This window comes from Mchenga conophoros, linkage group LG2 (genome assembly GCF_057382185.1).
Source record: "Mchenga conophoros isolate Kocher_MC1m ecotype Shallow Benthic linkage group LG2, M_conophoros_male_GT1.1, whole genome shotgun sequence".
Taxonomy (NCBI): Eukaryota; Metazoa; Chordata; class Actinopteri; order Cichliformes; family Cichlidae; genus Mchenga; species Mchenga conophoros.
Genome location: NC_140527.1, coordinates 16,877,109 through 16,884,518, shown reverse-complemented (window position 1 = coordinate 16,884,518; position 7,410 = coordinate 16,877,109). Strand labels below are relative to the sequence as shown.

General features: G+C 36.8%; 1 pseudogene; it reads right to left on the bottom strand.

Moving 5' to 3' along the window:
• Positions 1-1,935: 1,935 nt before the first annotated feature.
• Positions 1,936-3,932, bottom strand: LOC146581807 (uncharacterized; annotated as a pseudogene).
• Positions 3,933-7,410: the final 3,478 nt, after the last annotated feature.

Here is a 7,410-nt window from a genome sequence, read left to right as displayed (position 1 = left end):
CACATTCTTTGACCCTTGTCCTTCAGGGACATCTAGGGATATTTAGGCCTTTTCCCCCCTTTGTTTGGTTTTAATTTTGCTACATTTGCTGTCTGCAACAAATATCACCCCAAAAGACACTTTTTTAAATGCTGTATTTTCATATTTAAACTGTAAAATTTTATAAGTTATTAATTTATGGATGGTTGTCGTTTTTGGGGCACACATACATGGGTTTTGAGGGCCTGAAAATGTATTTCACAAACAGTGAAAAAGGCTATAAAAATTGTATTTAATTTTTGGAGGGTTTTTTTTTGGATGGTTTATTTCAATTAACAAACCAATTTTTTGTTTTAAAAGACTTATTATTAAAACATATTTACACATAATGTCAGTTAGACCTGCTATTTGGAGGATATGCAGCGCATGTCACCTTGGAATTATGTTTTCAACTTTTTGTAAATATGCTTTTTCATCTTTCTTTTTATTTAAGTAATTATTGATGTTTTGAAATATCTGGTTATGTAGCAGTAATTTTTTTTTCACTGTCAATTTTCACTGCTGAGACTTTTTATATATACCGACTGTTTTCCTGATTATGGGCAGTATAATTATATAGTTTTTAGCATATGGATAACCTAACTGAGTGAGATTTATGGACCTATGTTTTTTTTCAGATTGCGCCTCAGAATAATAAAAACCCAGAAATTACCAAAATGAAAGATGTAATTTGTCTCATTGAACACTTTATTATAAAACACAGATCTTCTGCCATCATCTTATCTTAAAACAAAATAACAACTGTACTGTATTTACAGTAACACAAAAACCCTTAAAGTATTCTTATAAAAATCTAATTGCAAGCACAAGACTTGGAAAAAGTACGACAATACACTCAACAAAAATATGCAATATGTTGTGCAAAAATTCAATTATTATTAAAAATACAAACAGAATGGGACAATAAAAAGAGATTGAGGATAATATGGCAAGATCTGATAACAATATCCTACAATTAAAGAATAAGAACGTGTGGTCTAAAACCACTATGAAGCAAATACATTAGGCTCAATCATGAAAACAGAAATATAGGAAAATATCTTTTAAATAACTACCGCATTGGCTGTGCAGTTTTAAAAAAGGGGGCTATGATAAACAAGGGTTTTTTTCCATTACAAAAATCAGGAAAAGCCAACTAATAATCAACCTTCAGCTAAGCAATTGCTGATTTCACAGAAATCCAAAATAAAAGCATATAGGTGTGCCTTATGGCCATTCAATTGAGCAAAAGTCACCATAACCCAGATGGCTAAACAGAACTGTACAAACATAACTGTAATAAAATACAATGACAAGTAAAACCTGACTTGTAAACTGTAAAATGTGTGCGCGATGATAAAATATATAGGAGATATATGCAATAGCTCCTAGATGTACTATATACTACATATTGCAGGGGTCTCAATCTCTAATTTTCTGGTGAACCACTACAATACATGTCATCTTGTGACATTACATTAATAAAATTTGACAAATTAAAATTAACCTAATGCATTTTTTTAAAGTTGATTTTGGATTCAAATAATAGAAAAATTGAATAAAAGGTGGGAAAACTGCTTTCATTGTTCACATGCACACATGCTGACTGAGGAAATGGGAATGCTTATAAATGGTCTCCAGACTGCCACTTTGAGACCTCTGCAGAAATGCATTTCACAAGTGTTTAGAAAAATATTGCCTCAGTTGTAATAGGAAAACACAGAAACACAAAGAAGTACCTCAAATTGCATTACAGTGGTATTTCACCAAAGACTTTTTCTTGGAACTCAGTTTTTAAACACCTGAAACCTTTGCTGTGACATTCACACGGGAACACTTTAGTTTTAGTTCACAACTCAAATATAATCTGTTGTAAAACAACAATGGCTTTTAAGCCATTGTCCGTGAATCAAACCTTTAGATAATGTCCATAACCCACACATTTGATTCCAACACACTGTTCATCTCCGATCTGAAGTCAGGATAGCTGTCATAATTTATCGACAGCTCCAGTTCGTTAAACCCAATGATGATGTTCTTTCCCAGATGTAAATCTGAACCTGTGCAAAACCTGAGGAACAAACACAAATGTTCCTTCTCAGTATTCTTCACATATGTAGTCAGATAATGAGCTTCTGGTGAGCCGTCATTGTTTCAGGGAAAGTGAGACACTTGGGAGCTTTTCTCACAGTTGGTTGGAGGGTTTCATAAACTGAAGATAAATCACAAAGGCTTTCCCATGCAGTGCTGAGTGTTCTTGCCCACTGTTCAATAACATAGGCAGGCTCTTGGACAAGTGTTTTGTGTGCAAGCTCCAATAGGACTTCAGTGGCATTGCAGGCTGTTGGTATCTTTCTGCAGCTGTGGTTATCAAGTATGTCTATAAGTTCTTCTTGGTCCACGGTGCTAAAGTCTGATCGCCACGCCTCTAACACTGTACGCTCAGAGTCAGGCATGAACTTAAAGAAATTCTCCACAATATCACTCTTTACATATCCAAAGGCAGCTTGTTCCAGAATGGCAGGTGCAATTTTCACAGGCAGATATTTCTCTCTAACCCATCCAAATGCAATGATTCTGCACACACTCTCCCACTCCGGTTGCCCAAAATCATGCCTTATGAAGGGCACCTTGTAAACGTTTCCAGTGGTGCACTGGTCATAGAATTCTTTCCAGAATTCTGAAAGACAATCTCTCACAACTCCCCCATCGTCATGGGCCATTTCAGGTGTTCCATCAGGCAGTAAGACCTGGATTTTGATGTCGACATCTTCAAGGTCCTTATCACTAAAATGTGAAATGAGCTCTGACATTACCTGCCCTCTGTGGACCACCACTACTCTCCTCACTGTCTCACTGGATGGACCAGGTTGTGGAGAAAAAATCAGGGTGTCATCCAAATGTATTGGCTCACTGTCAGAAAAGGGGCCAACAAAAATAATGTCACTGCTGTGAGAAGTGTTAGCACTTAGAGACTGCGTGGAAGATTGTGGAAGGTTATCGTTTGGAGTGTCTTCAATGTATGTCACATCATGGCTGATTGTTTCAAATGGAGCAGATGTTTGGACTGTAGTGACAGTAAAAGAAGAGGTTTGGTTTTGAGGACTTCAATTTCTGAAGATGGATGCAAACCTGGGTTGGAGCTCTGAAGGCTGTCATTTTGTTTTTTCTTTGTGGTGAGGTAGAACCTGAGGATATTTAGTTTTGTAACATGATAAAGTTCTCCTACTGTCAATGCATCATGGACTATCATCTCTTGATAATCCTTCAGATCACAGTCAAAATCTGTTAAGGGCCCCTGGAATGTTTCCTCCATCTGGAAAGAACAGGCCTGTTGCAACCTGTAATATGTCCCTTTTCTTGGCATCCTTGCAAATGCCTATTTTTCTTGTTCCTCCTCCTCATCTAGCTCTAACCTGCTTGAAAACCTCAGTGTCTTCATCATAATGCATCCATCCTATTTCTATTTTTCTATTTCTCTTCAGAGCATTTCTTTTTTGGGTTGTTTGGGAATGTTCTTCTTGCCGTGTGCTACTGCCATCCTCTTCAGATAATTTTCTTTTGGACAGTTTGGATTTCAGCCATTCAAAAAGCGCTGACTTGCGGCTGCTGCCCCTACGTCTGCAAAATCCAAATACTGCTAGACGATCACCGTATGATGGCAAATAAGTCTTCAGCTCCTCATCTGTCATTAGACTTATGACACTGGCATCAATCTAAAGATGGAAAAATAATTTGATTTATTAAAAATACCAGCCTTGAAAATACAATCCTATTTTTAACTTAAGAACAATGAGGAAAAGTTGCATTTCAACCAGTATCTTGTTGGAATTAAGTACCTTCTCATTCTCCAAGGTCTGTATAATTTCCTCAGAGACTTCTCTTTGTTTCAAGAATTCAGTCAAGTCTCCCATGCTGTAAGGAAGGATGTAAATTAAAATTACCTATTATAAAGCCACCATATTATCATCAAAGTATCTGTGCTTACCTACATTATGAGCTCTGACTATGGTGGAGAAGTGGGAACTGCATTTTTAAGTGTCCATTTGCACTGTAACTACAATCAGCATCACAATACAGTCAATCCCACATTTTCTCAGTTGTCTGGTTACAGTTTTATTGGTTTTGTTCCTTATTTATATAGTTGTCAGTCATATTCCCTGTTTTGGGTGATTTGTGATTTTGTTTTATATAGTGTTGTACACTTATTACGCATGCTTTCAGCAAAACGTCTGTTTCATCAGACGTAACAGGTGTCATTAGCGTGTAACAGAAACCTTATAGGTACCTTTGGTTAACCCTCACGTTGCATTCTATTCAACTTTGTATGTCACACTGTTTTTGTATACCTTTTATCCAGTTATCATATCCTTCTGGGTAACAAGGAAATGACATCAGCCACATAGATTTCTTATTGGCAGCGCTAACTTGAAATTTTGAGTTAATAACCCGAAATTTAGAGAAAATAACTCGAAATTTCATGGATCTTTTTTTTTTTTTTTTAGTGGCGGAAACAGGCTTCCATATGAAACCGAAAAGTGGATTGAAACCGAAAAAAATGGATTAAAACCAAAAAATGGATTGAAACCGAAAAAAAAAAATGGATTGAAACTGAAAAAAAAAATTGTAAGCGAAAACAAAAAAATTACAGTTTCAATTGATTGTTTTTCACTATCAATTTTTTTTTCCGGTTTCAATACAAGATTTTTCAGTACATTTATTTCAGTTACAATATTTTTTTTCGGTTTCAATATTTTTTTCGGTTTTGTTTCAAGGTGGCATTGTTCTGATTCCATACGTTTATCCCACTGAAAATGTCCAGATGAACAGAATCAACCTTTTGGGATTTACGTACCTGGATGATTAAGCACGTATGAAGATGTTATTTTATTAATATTTTTAAAATGATAGCGGCACACACGAAAATGTTTGCAGCACAAACGTAGCACAAGCCTTTGACATCAATTTTGTTTGATTCCATCAATGTGGAGAGGCTGGTTGAACTCTGATGACCTCTAGAAATTTTTATTAATATCTTTAAAATGATAGCAGCACAAATGAAAATTTTTGCAGCACAAACCAGCACAAACGTAGCACAAACGTTTGATACCACTTTTGTTGGATTTGAAGAAGGGGGGGGGGGGCAACTTCACTCACATGGAGATTTGCACTGAACAAGACTAACTTTTTGGACTATCTGTGTGCCCTGTCAACACACATTACAGCTGGACAGCACTGAGCTTTTCTTTTTCAAATCATTGAAGAGTTGCCAGCAATCCCTTTGTTAGCTTTCATGAACAGTGCATAATCCTCACTGGTAGGTGCCTACCATGGTGGTTTTGGTTATGCTAGTTGCTGGGCTAAAAGCAAGTTAAGTTAAAGAGGCAGATTATGGCTACTCCTAGCTGCTTCAACAGCTGGTACTGACAATGTGTATCTAATGAAGTGTCTGGTGAGTGTATTTAACTGTTTATCTTTAATTCCCTCTTCACAAACAAACAAAAAATTAAAAAGTGCCGTATACATGCAACATGAGACTTAGTGGCTATTTTAGTCTTTGTGTCTCAAACTGATAATGTTTAGGAACACTTCAGGGGTACGTACCTTTAGGAGAAGGAAAGAAAATATTGTCTCAGCATGCGCAGTCTTCCACGTTGTACCTTCACCTCACCGTGATAAATGCAAAAGTGTCTTTTTTGATTGATTGCCTTTTCATTTTAACCTTTCATATTCTTCTGTCACACTGTATAATTTCCTTTCTTTCTGTTCCTTGCTTGGCTGCACAGATGAAATTCTCACACATTACGCCAGCTTGTGCAAAAGGACTGTGGCACACAAAATAGCTTCTTTGATGGAGGTGTATTCAAAATTGTAATTCATGCAAAAAGACAAAAACAACTGTCTACGATAGCAAAGAAAATAAGAAAAATTCTTTTCCTTTTCCACCCTCATAATCACATCTGCCTGTTGATAAATTTATTTGATAATACATTTCATCCAATTTCTTAACCCTTTATCCAGTTCAGGGTCGCAGAGTTTTCAGTCCCTATCCCAGCTGCTAAAGGGTGAGAGGTCAGATACACCATGGACCGGTCACCAGTATGTCACATATTTAAAAATATGAAGGTGTAGAAAGTGGCTTTCCACACCACCACTGCTTTCTAGTGTCCAAAAACACAAATGAAACCATCTATCCATCTTCTTCCGCTTATCTAGGGTCACAGGGGCAGCAGCGTAAGCCAGGGGTGTCCTTTTTGCAAAGAGGGCCAGATTTGGGAAGGTGAGAATGTGTGGGGGCCGACCATTCAGCCTGAAATATTTTGAACCAATAACATTAAATGCAAACGAACGACTTTATAATTTTTTCCCCCTTTTTTCACACACAAATTTTATTATGATTTTTTTTTTATTATGAATCATTTATTATTAAACGTTTTTGCCAAAATCATGTATTTGAAAAACACACAAAATGAAGAAAAATTAAACATCTAAATTCAAAACATGTGAACAGGAAAATAACATTAAGAGTTAACATATTCAAAAGTACAAAACATCAAAACCAAAAATGGATGTGTTTTTTATTATTTCAATTTTTAACTCTGATCAAAGATACGAAATTGAAAAACCGGCTGCCGGACCGAATTTGATTTTATTATTTAATTTGTAGGGTTTAGGAGACCTGGTTTGAGTGTTAATTGAAACAACAACAACGACGAAAAAAGACTAAAAAACTAAACAAATAACTTGCCTGCACTAATGTGAAGGGTGATAATTAAACCTTGACTGAAGTAAATGGCCCAGGTTTAGCCATAGCTGGACTGGCCATCGGGCACACCGGGCATTTGCCCGGTGGGCCGCTGGCGATTTTTTGTTTTTATGGGCCGATGGATTTATTTTTTATTTTATTTTATTTTTTTAGGAAGGGTATATATAATGAAAGGTGTTGGATTGGCCAATTGGTCATGATCGACTCTGGGCTGGACCAATTACAGCCGAGGAGGCCGGATGCACCCTCCCCCTTGTTTAGCAATCACGTGATTTCCGCGCATTGCATGCCGGGAATTAGTGGCAAAACAATCCAAGTACCGCATCAAATGCAAGCATTTGCAGCACCGCAAAACGTTAATTCTCTGGTTCCAATACCTTCTTGTTTTTTCTTTGCCGCACAAAAAAGGAATGCACAAAACAAAAGGAGAACAATGCCGGTCCGTACAAAGACAGACTCGACGAAAAGACAAAGAAAAGATACAAGGAAAAATCAAAGGAGTGAAAGGGTCAGACCCTTACGAGCACACAGAGTGGACAAAAGACGTTAGCGTGCTGCCCAACTTTCACCACGCTCAGATTTATAATTATACGGTTCTTGCAGTGAGTGCATACACTCATGAAGTT